This window comes from Hevea brasiliensis, chromosome 10, assembly GCF_030052815.1.
Source record: "Hevea brasiliensis isolate MT/VB/25A 57/8 chromosome 10, ASM3005281v1, whole genome shotgun sequence".
NCBI classification, from domain to species: Eukaryota; Viridiplantae; Streptophyta; class Magnoliopsida; order Malpighiales; family Euphorbiaceae; genus Hevea; species Hevea brasiliensis.
In genome coordinates, this window is record NC_079502.1 from 11,200,086 (window position 1) to 11,221,193 (window position 21,108).

Sequence of the window (21,108 nt, forward strand, 5' to 3'; positions counted from 1 at the left end):
CCCGGCATGTCCAAGAAAACTCCGCACTCCTTTAACAGTGGTTGGAGGGGGCATTTTTTCAATAATTTCTATTTTAGCTCTATCCACTTCAATTCCCTTATTTCAGATCAAATGCCCTAAAACGATCCCCTCTTGGACCATAAAGTGGCATTTCTCCCAATTCAACGCCAGATCATTATCAGCACATCTCTGCAAGATTTTAGACAAATTAGTCAAGCATGAATCAAAATTATTACCATATACTGAAAAGTCATCCATGAAGACCTCCATAATTTCTTCAATAAAATCAGAAAAAATGGCCATCATGCACCTTTGAAATGTGCCAGGTGCATTACACAATCCGAATGGCATCCTTTGATAGGCAAAGGTGCCATAGGGACAGGTAAAGGTAGTTTTTTCTTGGTCATCAGGATGTATTGGAATTTGAAAGAAACCAGAATATCCATCTAAGTAACAAAAGAAAGAATGCTTGGCTAATCTCTCTAACATTTGATCCATAAAAGGAAGGGGAAAATGGTCTTTTCTTGTAGCATTGTTCAACTTCCTATAGTCTATGCACATTCTCCAACCTGTAACAGTTCTAGTGGGTATCAATTCATTATTCTCATTTTTAACATTCATCACCCCACCTTTTTGGTACAACATGCACAGGACTAACCCACTCCTCATCGTAAATGGGGTAAATAATTCCAGCAGCTAGTAATTTTAGGATTTCCTTTTTCACAACATCCTTCATTGTAGGATTCAATCTTCTTTGGTGTTCAATGGAAGGTTTACTATTTGGCTCAAGGAAAATCCTATGCATACAAACTGTTGGACTAATTCCCTTTATATCATCAATTGCATAACCCAAAACTCTTCTATATTCTCTCAAAACTCTCAACAATTTTTCATTCTCAATATCAGTCAAAGATGCATTAATTATAACAGGATATGTTCCATTGGGTCCAAGAAAAGCATACCTGAGGTTGGAAGGAAGAGGTTTAAGATCTACCTTTGGGGCATCCTCTACCTTTAATGATGGTGGTTTGATCTCCAAAGTTTGCACTTCTTCAAGCTGAAAAATTGTGGCTTCAGGATGTGGTGGAGAGCTCTTCAAGTGTTGTGTAAAAGTAGCTATGTTGTGATTATCATCATCAATGCTCCCACCATGGACTAAGCAATTTTCAAGAGGGTCTTGTGGATAGCTTTTTCTGAAATGCTCTTGAACAATCTCATCAATAATGTCTACCCGCAAACAAGACTCAACTTCTTCATGTTTCCTTTTCATGGCTGGATTGATGTTGAAAATCATTTGATCATCTCCCACTCTAAGTGTCAATTTCTCACCCTTTACATCAATTAATGCACCAGCTGTTGCCAAAAAGGGTCTTCCCAATAAGATAGGAACTTTTGTGTCTTCTTCCATATCTAAAATGACAAAGTCCACCGGAATGTAGAATTTCCCAACCTTGATAGGCACATTTTCTAGAATGCCTTCCGGATACTTAATTGAACGGTCAGCCAATAAAAGATACATGTTTGTGGGCTTCAACTTCTCATATATTGAAAGAGGCATTAGGCTGACACTAGCTCCAAGGTCACATAAGGCATTTGCCACACAATTATCACCAATATGACAAGGAATGGAAAACACACCCGGATCTTTGAGTTTGGGAGGTAACTTCTTCTGAATTATAGCACTACATTGCTCTCCCAAGTTAATGGTGTCATAATCTTCTAGTCTTCTCTTGTTGGAAAGAATCTCCTTTAAAAATTTGGCATAACTTGGCATTTGGGATAGTGCCTCAGTGAATGGCACATTGATATACAACTTCTTTAGCACTTCAAGGAATTTGCCAAATTGTTTGTCTAGCTTGTGCTTGATGAATCTTTGAGGGTAGGGAAGGGTGGGCTTGTACGGTTCAGGTGGGATGTATGGTTTCTCTCCCTCATCTTGCTCACTTTTGCTTTCTTCTTCTTTTTCATTTTTCTTGCTCTCAACTGAATTTTCTTCTTTTGTGCTCTCTTTTTCTTCTCTCTTGTTTTCACTCTCTTGACCAACTTTCTTACCACTTCTCAAAGTCACAACCTTACATTGTTCATGAGGGTTTTGTGGTTGGCTAGGAAGTTTCCCATAGGATTTACTTCCCGATGAGCTTGCTTGTTGAGCCAATTGAGTCTCCAACATGCGGTTGTGGACTTGTAATTGATCCATGGTTTGTCTCATGTGTTGCATTTCTTCCTCCAATTTGCTATTCATCTTGCTTTGTTCAGCAAAAAATTTCTCCATCATGCTTTCCAAGGTTGGTTTCGGTTCATGAGATGGAAGGGATTGTTGTGCTCTTGCTTGATATCCAGGTTGTGGCTGCCTTGTGGGCTGAAATTGAGGCTGAAATTGAGGCCTATTTTGCTGCATAAACTGCTGGTTATGAGCATAATTTGAGCTTTGACCTTGTTGAGCAAAAGTTGCTTGTGGTCTCCATGTTGAGTTGTTCACATTAGAGTAAGCATTTCCCATTGGTTTTTGTTGATAACCTCTTGCATAAGCAACTTGTTCTTGCAAATAATCATCACCATAAGAAGAGTAATCAACTCCACAACTTTGAGTTCCATCTGTGTAGGCAACTTGTTGCATAGTTGTAGGAGTTGAGGTTGTTGCCTTTGTGCAAAAATCACTAAGAAGCTGAGTTAACTGATCAAATCTTGCATTCATGTAGCTAACTGAGTCAAGTTCATAAATCCCAGCCTTCTTTGGCTCAAGTGCTTTAGGATTTCCCCACAAATGGGTATTATGAGCAATCTTCTCTAATAAATCATAGCATTCTTCACTTGTCATTCTCATGAAATCTCCTCCTGCTTGTGAATCAATTGTGTTTCTTATGGCTGGAGTAACTCTGGTGTAGAATGTCACGACCCAACCTATGGGCCGGACCGGCACTAGGACCTGGGCCAGCCTAAAGCCCCCGAGGCCCGTAGTAAGCCTTAACTATTCATTAACCCAACTCTAAGGCCCATTTGGGCCCAATATCAAGAAAACAAACGGACAGAGTCCGGCCATAAAATGGACTTTCCAACGGGGAGTTTTCGACTCACCCGACCTGTAAACACAATAAACAATCCATTGGGGAGCTCAGCTCACCCTCCACATACTCATCAACATAATAATAAATGGGAGCTCAGCTCCCTCATCCAATCCATCAAACAGACTTAAAATATTTAAGTTTACAGGTCCAACATGATAAAAATATTACAGACCAAATTCAAATAAATACTGCTAACACATGCGGAAATTCTAGGAGTAATTAAAATTACACAAACATGGATAAACAACCTGCGAAGGATAAAAGCAGGTTAACCCAGAATAAAATATCCTCCTGTGGCCTGTAAAAATTTTTGAACAGGAGTGAGCGTTCGACTCAGAGAGTAAAATATCAATCTTAACTATAATCTCTATAACTATCTGAAACTAATGCAACCTGTAGAGTGAAATGCAACATTAACATCATATTCACATCATAGCATCAAAAAGGTAATTTGGAGCACTCACGCACCCTGTAGCATCAATCATAATATATTGGGAGCTGATCCCCTGTACAGCTCTCTTAAATCCAACCTGGTGCCAGCGAAGAACTCAAGCCGGACTTTCGCTTAATAAACCAAATCGAGGGTCCCAGAGAAGAACTCAAGCCGTGACTACCCCTCGAAGGAACGGGTCCCAGCGAAGAACTCAAGCCGTGACTACCCCGTCCTATCCATAGTCCACACCACATCACACGCACGCCAACGCACGCACACTGCTCCAAATTACCACAACAACACTCATGGCACATTAACAGTTATGAATGCAACATAAATCGTGCCTAGAGTTTAACTACATAAATATATTCATATAAGTGATGCATGGGCATGCTGAACATATAATAATATCGAAATTATAATTAAAATTAATATTTTACTCACAGACTTGACGACAAATTACTGTGGCGGCTGGGCGGAGGAAGAAGGCTGTCCCGGCTCACCTGACAATTACATTACATCTAATTAATACAATCTGACTCAATACAAACAAAGAAAAAGACCAATTACGTCCTAAGTCGTGCCGAAAATCCGGCAGAGTCTCCCCTATACCTAGGACCTACCCAACCTGCAAAAGGGCTAAAAACGCACTTCTATATTCACAATCCATATATCAACAGTTCAATCATATCACACCCCTCCCGGCCCATCAAATCAATTATCCATCACAATACGCAAAATTTCTTTTTAGTCCTTATTATTGATCATTTTTGCAAAACCGCCCAAACAAGCTCTAAACATTATAACACTGTGCCCCTCGGTCATTTTCAATATTACTAAGCTATTGCAAAAAGAATCGTAATTTTCTAAGCTACCACGAATATTTTACGGATTTTTAATCCTATTTAAGCACTAGAAAATTACGAAAAAACAAGGTTCGGGTTTACCTTTGCCGATTCCGACCTCGGGGACGCGCTCGGGACGTCTGACAATGGGGGGGTAGGCAAAATCTCGGCCCAATTCGGAGACTTTTCCGGTAACGGGTCTGTCTGGTCCGAAATTTGCAGACCCGGTCAACTGTCGAATTTCCGCGAATTGAGAATACCTACACGAAGCCCATAACACGGGGGTTAGTACATAAATTTTTCAGAATTTTCTAAGCTCATTTAATGCTCGGAAAAACACTGCGAAGTTCCGTGGGACCCACCGAAAAACGTTGTCGGAAAATTTTGAAATTAATATCCCGCGAAGCTCTCGTCGAGTGGAGCGTGCTGGTAGCCTCGGTTTTCTCGTGGGATTCACGGTTTTCGAGAAATCTAGCCCAAAAGTCGAAATGGGCTAAAATCTTCCCGAGCTAAAATCGGACAATCCGCTCGATGGATTTCGGCGTTCTTGGTGTCTATGGAAAGCTCTCGCCGAGTAGATGGTTTTGGACACAAGACCCGGTCCAATCGGTGACCGGATCGGCCGGATTTGGCCGAGGAAGCTGAAGCGGCGCGGCGCGCGCAGGGGGAGAATCGCGCGCGTTTTCCGGCCGCTCGCGCCGCCAGCCGGGACGGCCGGGAGGCGGCGCCGCGAGGAGGACGCAGGGAGGCAGCCGCCGGGCGGCAGGGGAGGGGAGGAGAAAGAAAAGAGAGAGAGAAGGGGAGAGCGTCGCGCGCGGGAGGAAGAGGAAGAAAAAGAGAAGAGACCGGTCCGATTCGACCGGTCCGGTTCGATTCGGCCGGTTCGATTCGAAATACAAAATTTTGAATTTTTACTCTGCCTCGGGACCGAAAACGAGGTCCAAAAATTCCGAAAAAATTCCCGAAAACTCAGAAAAATACGTAGACTCCAAATATATTTTTAGTTTTGCCACGTGGTCTTTAAATTAATTTTTAAAAATCATCAAAGTTTATATTTTCGGAAAATCGAACCCGATTTTTAAAATCCGAAAAATCTCAAAAAAATTCCTAAAATTTAAATAAAATTTAAATATCAAAAATACCCATAATTAATAAAATTTTGGGGTGTTACATTCTTCCCCCCTTACAGAAAATTCGTCCTCGAATTTTTACACAAGGCAGAATAAAGTACATGATTATACATTGAACAAGTAAGGGTACTTGCTACGCATGTCCCGTTCTGACTCCCAGGTGCACTCTTCCACTGACTGACTCCTCCACAAAACCTTAACCATAGGGATCTGTTTTGATCTCAGCTGTTTCACTTGGTAGTCCACTATGGCTACAGGCTGCTCCTCAAATGTCAAGTTCTCTTTTAGCTCTATCACATCCGGCTGCAGTACATGAGAAGGATCGGGAATGTATTTCCTGAGCATGGAGATGTGAAACACGGGATGAACGTGAAAAAGGTTGGGTGGTAGCTCCAACCTGTAGGCAACTGCTCCAACTCTATCAGTAACCTCAATAGGTCCGATATACCGAGGTGCCAACTTGCCCTTCTTTCCAAATCTCATGACTCCTTCATTGGAGATACCTTCAGAATACATAGTCGCCATCGCAAACTCCACATCCTCCGTCTGGGTCCGTGCATAACTCTTACGCCATCAAAAGTCTGTCTTGATCGTTCCTCGATTAAAGGAACTACCTCTGAAGTGTACTGCACTAGGTCTACATCATGCACCTTCGCTTCCCCCATTTCTGTCCAACACAGAGGAGACCTACACTTTCTTCCATATAGTGCCTCATAGGGTGCCATCCCTATCTTTGGAGTGATAATCGTTGTTGTAGGCAAACTCCACCAAAGCTAGTGCTCATCCCATTGACCTCCAAAATCCAAGACACTCATGCGAGCATGTCTTCGATGTTTGGATTGTCCTTTCTGATTGTCCGTCTGTCTCGAGGGTGGAAGGTCGCATCAAGTTCAATTGTGTGCCAAGTGCCTCCCGCAACTTTCTCCAAAACCGAGAAGTGAATCGGGCCCTCTGCCGATATTATGGGCCTAACTCCATGCAATTGACTATTTCTCGAATGTAGAGCCGGGCATACTGTGCCACAGAGTATGTAGTCTTTACAGGTAAGAAGTGAGCTGATTTGGTCAGACGGTCTACAATTACCCATATCGAGTCATATCCTCGCGTGGTACGAGGCAACCCCGTCACAAAATCCATAGTGATCATTTCCACTTCCATTCTCGGGATAGGAGCTCTTGCAGCCTTTCCCCGACGGTCTCGTGTTCAAACTTCACCTTCTCGACAAGTCAAGCACTTGGACACAAAGTCCGCTATGTCTCTCTTCATGCCATTCCACCAATAGCTATCTTTCACATCATGGTACATTTTGGTGGAACTCGGTGGATATCGCATGCTGTGTAGTGTGCCTCTTGCATGATTTCATTCCTGAGATTGTCCACATCGGGCACACATATTCTAGAACCTTGCACTAGGGCGCCATCATTGGCAAATCTAAACTCACCACCTTCACCTTGCTGTACTCTTTCTATAATCTTCATCAATTGTTGGTCCCTGTGCTGGGAAACTCTAACTCTGTCCTGCAAGTCTGGCCTCACTGAAAAGTGAGCCAACAATACCCCCTCATCTGAAAGATCTAGGATTAAACCTTGATCCATCAACTCATGTACCTCCTGAATCAATGGTCTCTTCTCTACTGAAATGTGCGCCAAACTGCCAGAAGATTTCCTACTCAAAGCATCTGCCACAACATTTGCCTTCCTGTGGTGGTACCGGATGGTGCAATCATAGTCTTTCGTAAGCTCCATCCATCTCTGTCTCAAGTTTAAGTCCCTCTGTTGGAAGATGTACTTCAAACTCTTGTGGTCGGTGTATATCTCGCACACTTCACCATACAGGTAGTGTCTCCAGATTTTTAGTGCAAAGACTACAGCCGCCATTTCCAAATCATGGGTGGGGTAGTTCTGCTCATGCCTCTTCAGCTGCCTTGAAGCATAAGCCACTACCTTTCCATTCTGCATCAAAACACACCCTAGGCCAACTCTGGAGGCGTCACAATACACGGTGTATCCTTCACCACTCACAGGTAGTGTCAACACAGGGGCAGTGGTTAGACACTCCTTGAGCTTCTGGAAACTCTCCTCACAGTCATCTGTCCAAATGAATGGAACATTCTTCCTGGTCAACTTAGTTAAGGGAGCCGCTATCTTGGAGAAATCTTGTACAAAACGCCTATAGTAGCCAGCTAAACCCAGAAAACTTCGCACCTCGTTGGATTGTAGGCCTAAGCCAATCGCCATGCCTTCAATTTTCTTGGGATCCACTTGAATACCGTCTCTAGAAACCACGTGTCCCAAGAATGAGATGCTTTCTAGCCAAAATTCACATTTTGAAAATTTGGCGTATATGGTGCTCCTCAACGTCCGCAACACCATCCTCAAGTGCCACACGTGTTCTTCCTCGATGCGAGAGTATACGAATGTCATCTATGAATACGATGACAAAACGGTCCAAAAATGGCTTGAACACCTGCTCATCAAGTCCATGAAGGTCTTGGTGCATTAGTGAGTCCAAAAGACATCACCAAGAACTCATAATGACCATATCTTGTCCTGAAAGCCGTTTTGGACACGTCCTCATCCCTGATTCTCAACTGATGGTAGCCTGATCGCAGGTCTATCTTGGAAAAGAATCTAGCCCCTTGGAGCTGATCAAATAGATCATCGATCCGAGGAAGTGGATACTTGTTCTTCATACCACTTTGTTCAAATTGTCTATAGTCAATACACAACCTCAACGACCCATCCTTCTTTCTCACGAATAGAACAGAGCACCCTGGGTGAAGTGCTCGGACGTATGAAACCCTTGTCCAAAAGCTCCTGTAGTTGCTCCTTGACTCTTTCAATTCACTGGTGCCATCCTGTAAGGTGGCATGGATATGGGGTTTGTACCCGTAAAAAAATAAAAGCAGAACTCTATTCCCCTTTCTGGTGGCAACCCTGGAAGCTCTTCAGGGAAGACATCCATGAATTCTCTGACAACAGGAACATTTTCCATATTGACACCTTCTACAGATGTATCTCTCACCAATGCCAAATACCCTTGGCATCCACGCCTCAACATTTTTCTGGCACTAATTGCTGACACCAAATTATATGGAGCCACGCTCCTGTCACCATCAAAGCTAAACTCTTCCACACCAGGTATGTGGACGTATACCTTTGTTCCCGCAGTCTAAGGTGGCATAATGAGTTGCCAACCACCCATCCCGTGATTACATCGAAATCCACATCGTAGAGGAACCAAGTCTGCTGGGAGGATCTTTCCATCCACTACCACTGGGCTACCCGGAAATACCATGTCTACATCTATGTTGTCACTAAGTGGGGTAGCTACTGACAAAGGGCACTCTAAAGTTGTAGGGTTTCTACCCAACCTCATGGCAAACACAGGGGAGACAAATGAGTGCGTAGCACCGGATCTATCAAAACACGAGCCTCATAAGAATGTACTAAGAATACCGCCACAACCGCATTTGAAGCTTGAGCATCACGGTGGGTCGTGGTGAAAACCCGAGCTTGACCCCTACCCCGAGTGGCGTAACCTTGATATCGACTTCTACCTCGACCGCCTCCAAATCCACGCCCCCTTGTCCTCGGCCTGTGGCCACCGAATCGATCGCTGCCATGTTGGAAGCACCGGATACAATTGTCGAGGAACATTTGCAATGAACCCTGTGACCCCATCCGTGGCTCATCAAAACGGCGATCTCTAGCAAAGTGACCGGTTGGCCACACTGAAGCATACTCGACCCCATCAAACAAGGTCTGAATGTCCTCTTCCACACCGTGGACACGGTGCCAAAGAGGATCTGAGCTGACCAGAATCGCTGTACTTCGAATCGTGACCACCGCTGATCCGCACTGGTTCAATCCTCGTGGTTTGTGTCTAAAACCACTTTTCTTGTTCCTACTCTTTCCTCTGTAATTACTCGCCACCACTATCCGGAGTACCCATGGAAGGGACACTGAGGAACCCTTCGCTCGCTTTTTCTTTGCTCTTCCATTGTCATCCACAAAGATAATCGATCTCAATCTGTCTATCTCGATCAACCACCACATCAAAAGACTGATCAGACATCATGGCCAGGTTTGCATATCTCTTGTCAAGCCCCTTTAGGAATCTTTTCAACTTCATCTTTTCTTTAGCTACTGCTGCATGTGCATATCTGCTCAATTCAAGAAATTCTTTAGCATATTCATCTACAGACCTGCCATTCTGTCTTAAGGCCTCAAAGGCCCACTGCTTCTGATCTCTGAAGCTTTCTGGCACAAACCGATTAATAAAAAGTTCCACAAACTGAGCCCATGTCAAACCCTCCATCCGGGGTAACACGTAGTCATTCATCCATTGTCTAGGCATAGGCCCCATGACGTGCTGCATACACTCTATCAATCTTCTATCACCAATCAGACTGCTCTGCTCGTCAGAATCCAAAACCGATATGCATCGTCGACACATCATAGGTACCGTGCACCAACTTCTTGAAATTTATAACTGCTTGTAAGATTCCTCTCTTGGTGCGCGATCGCTGCTGCTGTGAAGGGTGGACCATATACTGCGCCATCATGTCGATGGTTCTCTGCAGACCAGCTAGAGTAGCTGCCATGGGGTCCATGGGACCCTGTGCCATGAAAGACTGTTTCGACCGTGGGTAGCCGCTCTTCTACTTGAGCGCTCTAGGCCTCCTACCCCGCCTCCTGGCAGCGCCTCATCCTGTGGCCGACACCTCGTCAGGCACATCCGCTCGTGCGATGGCGCTTCTTCGCTTCTACGCATTTTCACGAAATTCAAAAGATTAGCCCACAAAATTCAAAACTGCACATTACACAGCTCTATAGACTCATATATATACATAACATATGGAGCATAAACTAGAATCAAATATGACAATTAAAGACGAATCTGGACCCTATATTTCCGCATGTGACTCCTAGTATACTCTTCCCGACACTTTATACAACAATCCTAAGAACTGGAGCCTAAGCTCGATACCACATTGTAACGACTGACCAAATTTGGGCCAAGATTGTCCGCTTTGGCCCGTGGGCCTCACGGATTTGTCCCTTGGGAGGTTTCGCTCCCAAAAGCGCTACGACCAGTTTAGGTGACCCCACATATATGGCCTGATTCCCTTCTCCCATTTCCGATGTGGACGGGCGGCACTGCAGCGTTACGTATCGCCGCCCCACACCGTTACAACCCACCACCACTGGGGCGCCTCGCACCCACTGCATCGAGGGAGTCCGGCTCTGATACCACATTTGTCACGACCCAACCTATGGGCCGGACCGGCACTAGGACCTGGGCCAGCCTAAAGCCCCCGAGGCCCGTAGTAAGCCTTAACTATTCATTAACCCAACTCTAAGGCCCATTTGGGCCCAATATCAAGAAAACAAACGGACAGAGTCCGGCCATAAAATGGACTTTCCAACGGGGAGTTTTCGACTCACCCGACCTGTAAACACAATAAACAATCCATTGGGGAGCTCAGCTCACCCTCCACATACTCATCAACATAATAATAAATGGGAGCTCAGCTCCCTCATCCAATCCATCAAACAGACTTAAAATATTTAAGTTTACAGGTCCAACATGATAAAAATATTACAGACCAAATTCAAATAAATACTGCTAACACATGCGGAAATTCTAGGAGTAATTAAAATTACACAAACATGGATAAACAACCTGCGAAGGATAAAAGCAGGTTAACCCAGAATAAAATATCCTCCTGTGGCCTGTAAAAATTTTTGAACAGGAGTGAGCGTTCGACTCAGAGAGTAAAATATCAATCTTAACTATAATCTCTATAACTATCTAAAACTAATGCAACCTGTAGAGTGAAATGCAACATTAACATCATATTCACATCATAGCATCAAAAAGGTAATTTGGAGCACTCACGCACCCTGTAGCATCAATCATAATATATTGGGAGCTGATCCTGCATGCCTCTCTTAAATCCAACACGGTGCAGTGAAGAACTCAAGCGGACTTTCGCTTAATAAACCTAATCGAGGGTCCCTGAGAAGAACTCTAGCCGTGAATACCACTAGAAGGAACGGTCCTGCCAAGAACTCAAGCCGTGACTACCCTGGCCCCTATCCATAGTCCACACCACATCACACGCACGCCAACGCACGCACACTGCTCCAAATTACCACAACAACACTCATGGCACATTAACAGTTATGAATGCAACATAAATCGTGCCTAGAGTTTAACTACATAAATATATTCATATAAGTGATGCATGGGCATGCTGAACATATAATAATATCGAAATTATAATTAAAATTAATATTTTACTCACAGACTTGACGACAAATTACTGTGGCGGCTGGGCGGAGGAAGAAGGCTGTCCCGGCTCACCTGACAATTACATTACATCTAATTAATACAATCTGACTCAATACAAACAAAGAAAAAGACCAATTACGTCCTAAGTCGTGTAAAATCCGCAGAGTCTCCCTATACCTAGGACCTACCCAACTCGCAAAAGTGCTTAAAACGCACTTATTTATTCACAATCCATATATCAACAGTTAAATCATATCACACAGCCCCTCCAGGGCCCATCAAATCAATTAGCCATCACAATACGCAAAATTTCAATTTAGTCCTTATTATTGATCATTTTTGCAAAAGCGCCCAAACAAGCTCTAAAAATTATAAAACTTTGCCCCGCGGTCCTTAGCAATATTACTAAGCTATTGCAAAAAGAATCGTAATTTTCTAAGCTACCACGAATATTTTACTGATTTTTAATCCTATTTAAGCACTAGAAAATTACGAAAAGAAAAGGTTCGGGTTTACCTTTGCCGATTCCGACCTCGGACGCGCTCGACGTCGACAATGGGGTAGGCAAAATCTCGCCCAATTCGAGACTTTTCCAGAACGGGTGCATGCAGTCCGAAATTTGCATCTTGGCCAATCGTCGAATTTCCGCGAATTGAGAATACCTACACGAAGCCCATAACACGGGGGTTAGTACATAAATTTTTCAGAATTTTCTAAGCTCATTTAATGCTCGGAAAAACACTGCGAAGTTCCGTGGGACCCACCGAAAAACGTTGTCGGAAAATTTTGAAATTAATATCCCGAAGCTCGCCGAGTGGAGCGTCTGGTAGCCTCGGTTTTCTCGTGGATTCACGGTTTCGAGAAATCTAGCCCAAAAGTCGAAATGGGCTAAAATCTTCCCGAGCTAAAATCGGACAATCCGCTCGATGGATTTGGCGTTCTTGGTGTCTATGGAAAGCTCGCCGAGTAGATGGTTTTGGACACAAGACCGGTCCAATCGGTGACCGGATCGGCCGGATTTGGCCGAGGAAGTCGGGCTGAGCGGCGCGCAGGGGAGAATCGCGCGCTTTTCCTGCTCCGGCACAGGCCGATTACTGGGAGGCGGCGCCGCGAGGGGAGGACGCAGGGGAGGCGGCTGGCCGCCGGCAGGTGATGGGAGGAGAGAGAAAAGAGAGAGAGAAGGGGAGGCGCTGCGGAGGAAGAGGAAGAAAAGAGAAGAGACCGGTCCGATTCGACCGGTCCGATCGGCTCGATTCGATTCGGCCTTCGATTCGAATACAAAATTTTGAATTTTTACTCGCCTCGGACCAAAAACGAGGTCCAAAATTCAAAAAAATTCAAAAACTTCGAAAAATACGTAGACTCCAAATATATTTTTAGTTTTGCCACGTGGTCTTTAAATTAATTTTTAAAAATCATCAAAGTTTATATTTTCGGAAAATCGAACCCGATTTTTAAAATCCGAAAAATCTCAAAAAAATTCCTAAAATTTAAATAAAATTTAAATATCAAAAATACCCATAATTAATAAAATTTTGGGGTGTTACATAGAAATTCTGAACAATCATCCATTTTGGTATTTCATGATGAGGACATTGCCTTTCAAGCTCCTTAAATCTCATCCAAGATTCATACAAAGTTTCATCATCCCTTGGCTTAAAAGCTACCATCAAATTCCTCAAATGAGTGGTCTTCCCAGGTGGGAAAAATTGAGATAGAAAAGCTTGAGATAACTGTTCCCAAGTAGCTATAATAGCTTGTGGAAGTGAGTCATACCACTCTAATGCTGAATTTCGAAGAGAGAATGGAAATAAGGTGAGTCGAATCACTTCATCTGAAACTCCAGGTTGTCTTTGTGCCACATATCATCAAAAATTTCTTCAAATGAGAATGAGGATTTTCAAGTGGACTACCTCCAAATTGTGAATTCTGAACCATTTGAATGAGACCAGTCTTTAACTCAAATTGATTAGCTCCAATGATAGGTCTGTTATCTCTCACATCAGCACATCTAGGAAAAGCATAATCTAACATGGATCTTCTCTGAGGATCATTTTGATTAACAACTTCATTTTGCCTATTTTGCTCATTTCCTCCATTGTTTCCACCAATAGCTCTATTTTGATTCTCCATATTTTCAATTGTCTCCTCTTGCTCAAATCTTTGTTATTCTTCTTTTTCTACTTCCTTTCTTCTTTTGTATTCCTTTTTGTTGGCTCGACAGAATTTTTCAATTTCAGGATTGAACAACAATTCAGTATCACTTGTGCTTTTCGATCGTCTCATAAACAAGAAAAGTACCTGAAAAACACAAGGAACAATAGTGAAAATAAAAGAAAATAAAAATTCTAATCAGCTTAAAACAATTAAAATCCAACTTAAAAACAAACAATTCCCCGGCAACGGCGCCAAAAACTTGGTACTGTTTTGTGTCCGCAAGTGCACGGGTCACAGTAGTATAGTTTTAAAAATGATATCGATCCCACAGGGAATTGTGCTTAAATTGGAAATAAAAGTATAAGCTAATTAGAATGGTAAAATTTAAAGATATTAAAAATGAGATTTAAAATTAAAATTTGTATTTGAGGAATTTAAACTAAATCAAACAATTAACTAAATTAATTAAACTAGATTACCAAAAATTAATTTGAAATTTCTATTTATGAAATTAAGAGGAATTAAATCTAAATTCAATAAAAATTAAAGTGATTCTAGAGATTGGATTTTCCATATTGTTTGCATGTGGTTTATCCCTAATTTAGCCAAACACATGAGAATTGCAATTTTGAGGGAAATCAATTCTTAAATTTTTGAAACCTTTTTCAAGCATTTCAAAGTTGGTTTTCATTAAATCAAACCCTGTTTTCACGGTATTTCAAACCTAACAAAAACCCAATTAAAGCTCTAATTGATTTTTGGAAAGTTCTCCTTAATCCTCTTAGCTTATCTCTAACACCAAGAAAATAAAGTTTATTGCAAGATTATCTATCCCTAATATTCACTTTTCAGTCCATCTATTAAGGATTAAAGCTTAACTTAATGAGGGCCTATTCATCAAGCAAGGCAACAAGCTCGCAAGCAATAAATCAAAATGTAACAAACCTCATTTAAATGGCTAAATCAGTTCAAAACCACAATACAAAGCAATATTTACAAACCCATCTCTAGAATCTCAAACAACTACTCACTAATCATAGTTTCTAAACAAACCCAAATGTATAAATGAAGAAATAATGGAAATCTAAGTTAAGGAATAGAAAAACCCAGAAAAACGCAGAAGAATCTGCTGCTGGATGAGTGCAGAACGTGGGTTTTGCTGCTGCAGAAATGGACAGACGAGCTCCTCTCTTTCTCTCCTTCTTTTCTTGCCAAAAATGCCTCCCTTGCTCCCTTTTGAAAGAAAATGATAAAGGAGGCTTTATATGGGTTAGGGGTCTACCCTAGAATGGGTAAAAAGGTGGAAGATTCCAGAGAAAGTGAGGTAAAAAATCAGAGTAACGCAAATACCACGTTAGCCATTTCCAGTAAAAACGACATAAGCTGAATTGGTTGTGTCGCGGGTTGTGCAGCAATCTGCCTGAATATCTGACGATCGACACAACCTGCGACATAAGCTCAATTGGTTGTGCTGCAGGTTGTGTCGCTCTCGGCCATTTTCTACTCAACTTTAAAATTGTATTTGCAATTCAACTCTAATCTCTTCCAAATGGCTACTCTGATCAAAATACACCAAATTTCTCCAAATTTAACCTACAAAACAAGAAAATTCTAAAAATTAAACTAAGAAGTGTGAAAATTATAAAATTGACTAAATATATGTTAATATCTATAATAATAGCTATGAACAAGGGTAAATTGTGTACAAAAAATTATCCCTAAATGATGATCTAAAATGCATGCATCAATAATCAATACCAGGTCTTTGCGAAAAACCTTGTGCCACAAGGCATACTTTATATCATATAATTTCATTATGCTCAGTTTTTTTTCGAACAAAAATCCATTTGCATTCCACTGGTTTCACACCCTTTGGTGTCTAGAGTATAGGTCCAAAAACTTTACATTTTATAAGTGAATTCAATTCTGATTGAATTGCATCTTTCCATTTTGGCCAATCATGTCTTTGTTGATATTCTTCAACAGATCGAGGTTCATGATCCTCACTATCTTTAATAATATCAAGAAAAATAGTATAGGCAAAAACATCATCAATTACTGTTGCCATTCGATTTAAATTTCTCCTTACATTGATCAAACTTATTGATTTCTCCTCATTTTCTTAAGGTTCGGGTCTATGAATTTTTTAAGGAATTATCTCTGTAGGAATTTCTTGATTAATAATATCTTGATCCTTTTCATTTGATTCTTTAATAGCGCTATTTATTGTTTTCTTCCTTCTAGGATTTTTATCTTTGCAACCCAATGGTCTACCATGCTTCAGATGTACATTAGGCTCATTAGCAATAGCACTAATAGATGGTCCTGTGAGGACATTAATCCGAACTAGAATATTTGTAGCTAGTATATGTGGTTTGGTTATTCTTTTTGAATTGGTAAATGCGTCTAGCATTAATTTGCTATTATTTGCAAATGAATAATCTTTTGAACTTCTTATTCACATATGGTTGCATGAGGGTCAAGATGATGTAATGATGGATTCTTCCATTCAATTTCTTGTTTGATTTCCTACATTTCTCCCTTTAATTTTAGAAAAATCGTTTCATCAAATTGACAGTCAGAAAATGAGCTATAAATAAATCTCTTATCAATGGTTCAAGGTAGTGAATTATGGAGGGTGATTCATACCCAACATATATGCCTAACCTTCTTTGAGGACCCTTCTTGGTGCATTGTGGTAGTGCTACTGGCACATATATAATACATTAAAAAATTCCTAGTTAAGAAATATTTTGTTTATGACCAAAAGCCAATTGTAATGGGGAGAATTTATAATAATTTGTTGGCTTAAGACAAACAAGTGATGCTGCATGAAGAATAACATGACCCTAAATAGAAATGGGTAATGTTGTTCTCATAAGTAGTGGTATTCTTATCAATTCGAGACATTTAATAAATGATTCTACTAAGCCATTTTGTGTATGAACATAGGCTATAGGATGTTGAACAATTATTCCAATTGATAAACAATATTCATTAAAAGCACGGGATGAGAAATCCATAGCATTATCAAGGGGAATAGATTTAATTAGATAATCTAGAAATTATGCCCTTAATCGAATTATCTGTGTAAGTAATTTCACAAACATCAGGTTGCGAGTTGATAATAGACACACATGTGACCATTTAAAAGATGCAACTATTAAGACCATAAAATATGTAAATTGTCCACTAGGTGGGTGTATAGGTTCACATTTATCCCAATGGATATGTTTTAAAAGTGCAAGAGATTTAATTTCAACCTTTGTTAGTGATGGCCTAATAATCAATTTGCCTTTATAACAAGCAGCATAAGAAAAGTCGTTAGTTGTAAGAATCTTCTTAGCACAAGAAACGTTAGGTTTTTTAAAGGGTGGCTATATGAATTTTCAATTATTCTTCTCAGCATTATAGATCCAGGATGGCCCAATCGATTATGCCAAAGTATAAAATGTTTGGATTAGTAAACTTTTGGTTTACAATCGAATGTGCTTTAATTGGTTTACAACAAAATTTGCTTTTGTATTTTGATCTTTCCTTTTTAGTGATGGTTGATAAAGATCAACAAGATGTTTTGGCGAGGTATGCGACCAGTGTCCTTTCATACCACATTAATGGCATACTTCTTTTAAATTTTTACATTGTTTTGTTTCTTGTTTCTTGTCATTCTTTTTCTATTTCTAGTGGTAGATGTATTTTTCCATTTCTGGTGGTGAGATGTATTCTTAAAATCTGATGAATTATAAATATAATTACCACAATTGAAATGCATATTTCTTCCTCGACCACAGCCATGACCTCTTTCACGTCTAGAATAATAAGTAGAAGCTTCATTCACTTCAGGTAATGGGGTAAAACTAGTTGGTCGACTTTCATGACTTTTTATTAACAATTCATCATTTTGTTTAGCCATAAGAAGGCATGAAATTAATTCAGAATATTTCTTAAAGCCCTTCTCTCAAGATTACTGCTGTAAGAGCATATTCGAGGCATGAAAGGTGGACAATATTTTTTTTCTAACATATCATTATCAGTAATAGTTTCTCTACATAATTTTAATTGAAAAGTTATTCTGAACATAGCAGAATTATACTCATTGATTGATTTAAAATCTTGTATCCTTAAATGTATCCAATCATACCTTGCTTTTGGAAGAACAATCATTTTCTGTGTCATACATTTCTTTTAGATTATTTCATAGGATAAGAGGATCCATCACAGTTACATATTCAACTTTCAATCCTTCATCAAGGTGATTGTAGACACCATATTTTGGTCGACCTTCGAATACAAGGATTTTTTAAAATTGAAACTTCATTGTGTTATCCGTTCTCGATCAATGTCCCAATCACAAGTAGCTTTTCTGAACTCACCAATGGCTCGTCTCTGGAACAAATCGATCTCACGCTCAAGTTAGATTGCTTTCCGATCCCTTGGTCTTTATCCGATGAGTTTGAGTCAATATTGGATCTCCGGACTGTCCAATCTTGCTTGCTATTGTTCTTCGATCTCTCTATATACAAATACCGCAAAATTTCATTTAACTAATGTTGTGATTAGGTTTCTCACTTGAATTGCCCAGATATTCCTCAAATGAAGTTAAGGTTTTATCCAATCTCTAAATAATGGTTCCGACCTTAAAAAATTCAAGTCATTTTCAAATCTTTACAATTCTAATATTCTAAAGTTCCATTTGATATTTCGTCATGGCTCCATCTGATCTCATGTTCACGTGTAATGTTTTCCAATCTCTTGGAGTAACTTGATATCCTATGATTAAAAATTGCTCTCGGGTTTAATGTTTAACTGCATTCAATCGATTAAGTACTTAGGTAATTTGGTTTGGTTGCTTTCCGATCTTATCAAGAAATTGAACATAAAAAGACTTTGATTCATTTTAAAATAAAAATGTACAAGTCATTCGGCAGGAGGGTCTCCCCTAACCTGTTCTCTAAGTATATTATCAGTTCCATCATCCTCTCTCTCACTCAGGCTCCTCATCGCTCTCCTCTCCACCTCTAGGGACAAGATCCACCATCCAGGAGAAGTCTTCCTCAGGATAGCGCCTCACAAGCTCGGCCAGAAGATCGCCAAGAGCATTTACATAAGCACCAGCTTCTCTCGCTACGACCTCTTCTTCTTTCACTTTGATCTCCTTGGTAAAGCAAGTGACATCGGCAGTTCGGCAGGCCCGAGCATCTTCGAGTTTCCACTCTAGTTTAGCTATCCTATCCTCATAAGATTTCGTCTGACCTTCTATCTCGGCGATATAGTCCTGAGCATATGAAAGTTGGGTTTTGGTGCAAGCTACGTCCTGGACCGCTTTCAGAATTTTGTGTCTCAAGAGATGAGCCTTTTCTCTGATTATATGTTGATTCACAAGGCTCTCTATGCTCAAGCTCATTGTTTGAGTCAGGAGGTCGTCAATGCTATCCGGAGTCAATCTATTTCGATCATCCGGAAAGTAGATGGTGGCACCCAAAACCTTGGCCAGTCCAGGATTCCCCCAAACTGAGCGATTCTTCTCCAACGAGTGGATGAGGACCTGGGCACCACGAGAGAGGGTCCTCGCATTAGGCTGGGAAGTCCCTCCTTCCGCACTTGAAGAAACCAGTAGAGGCGGTGGTTCATCTTGTCGAGGAGGGGAATGAGTGATCTCTATCTCTGGGGTTGGCTGTTCTGGAGGTCAGGACGAAGAGCCCGACCCTTCTATTGAGTCATGCCTCGGCATCTGGGATACAGCAGCAATTTTCATTTCTCAAACTTTTTGGGTGACCTCCCTTTTCCGCTTACGACTCTCCTTCGTACTCTTGTCTCCTGCTATACCTACACAGAAAATAAGTTAGTGAGATCAACAAAGTTAGGAGACTGAAGATTTAGGTTGTACCGATCCCGGGTCCAAGGTTAGAGAGCTACAGCTCATAATTCTCATGGGCGATCATTTGCATTAGCCACCACTTCAGTTCGGCCATAACTGCATCTAAACATGAATACTTGTGAGTGGTCGCCTGATCCTTCAATTCCTTTACCATGGCATCCTCATCTCTATTTAGGGCGATCTTCTTTGGAACTGAAGGGACCAGGTATTGCCAACTGCATGGGATACCCTCAAAGCCATTCGGGATCTTACTCCTCAATATGAAGAATCAATTCTTCCAATTCTTCAATGAAGAAGGGAGATCGGTAAAAAGCCCACAGTGCAGCTTGGCTTAGAAAAACCAATACTCGTCGTCCTTCAGCCGAGCGAGCCTGTGCAACTCAGCAAAAACCTTTGCTGTAGGCTCGAGCTTCTTAGCTCAACATAAGCCTCTGAAAGCCACCAGAGTCCGCCAAGAGTTCAGGTGCACTTGGGCTACACAGACATGATGAAACTTCAGAACGGCTCTAAAGAATTCGTCCAGGGGGACCGAAGCCCGGCCTTCAGTTGTTCTTCACATACCATGATCATATCATTTTCTTCAAAGAAATGTTCAGCTTGGAGATCGCCATGACATCTAATGAGCTCGAAGGAGTAAGTTCGAAGGTTGTATTCTTGACTAATAGACTGCAGATCGGTCTCTTTGAGAACCGACAGCAACTCATCCACGAGTAAGTTTTCTTTCCCTAAAGAAGATGCTTGTTTTGACTCAGCCCCCCGACCGTGGGCTGGGATAGAGGTTGTAGAAGGTTCAGATCACCCGCTAGGCCTGACCACCTAAACTTCGTCCGATGTCTATGAGATATGAACAGAGGAAGGACTAGCAGCTCTCTGACCATCGGTACTGCTCATTTTCAGAAAACGAAAGTGAGAACCAACAAAGAAAAGATCAAAACTCTTATCGGAGTGTGAATCGGTGCCTGAAAACTTTAGAAAGCTAGAGGGAGTGTTGAAGTCATTGGGGGAAGGTCTGAAAATGACATAAGGAAACAAATGGCTAACCTTTCCCCTATTTATACTCGTCTGAGCATTAAATGCTTACGAAGTCCCAAGTGACGCATCAGTTAGCCGAACCAAGCCGCCTCCATGACACATCACAAGAAGATTCCAGAAACATAGTAAAAAGGTCGGATAAATGAGATCGGTCAACGAAGGTCATCAGAATGAACAAGTTTCCAAACCCACGGATCGGCAAATGGCGATTCGTCTAGGGATCAGATCGGGCACATTTATCAAAGATCGAAAAAATAACCAATACAAT

The 21,108-nt window shown here is 41.3% G+C and overlaps 2 long non-coding RNA genes and 1 other non-coding gene across 3 annotated transcripts; 1 reads left to right on the plus strand and 2 right to left on the minus strand.

Moving 5' to 3' along the window:
- Nucleotides 1-3,145: 3,145 nt before the first annotated feature.
- On the minus strand, nt 3,146-5,021 carry LOC131169492 (uncharacterized). The gene is made up of 4 exons (XR_009140432.1): nt 4,706-5,021; nt 4,446-4,603; nt 3,943-4,001; nt 3,146-3,363 (listed from the first exon to the last, which is right to left on the minus strand). It is a non-coding gene; the product is annotated as an uncharacterized LOC131169492 (long non-coding RNA).
- A 6,022-nt stretch (nt 5,022-11,043) lies between these two features.
- Nucleotides 11,044-11,847, minus strand: LOC131169493 (uncharacterized). The gene is made up of 2 exons (XR_009140433.1): nt 11,787-11,847; nt 11,044-11,211 (listed from the first exon to the last, which is right to left on the minus strand). It is a non-coding gene; the product is annotated as an uncharacterized LOC131169493 (long non-coding RNA).
- Nucleotides 11,848-13,351: 1,504 nt separating this feature from the next.
- On the plus strand, nt 13,352-13,458 carry LOC131170066 (small nucleolar RNA R71). Its single transcript, XR_009141009.1, has one exon. It is a non-coding gene; the product is annotated as a small nucleolar RNA R71 (small nucleolar RNA).
- The last annotated feature ends 7,650 nt before the right edge of the window (nt 13,459-21,108 follow it).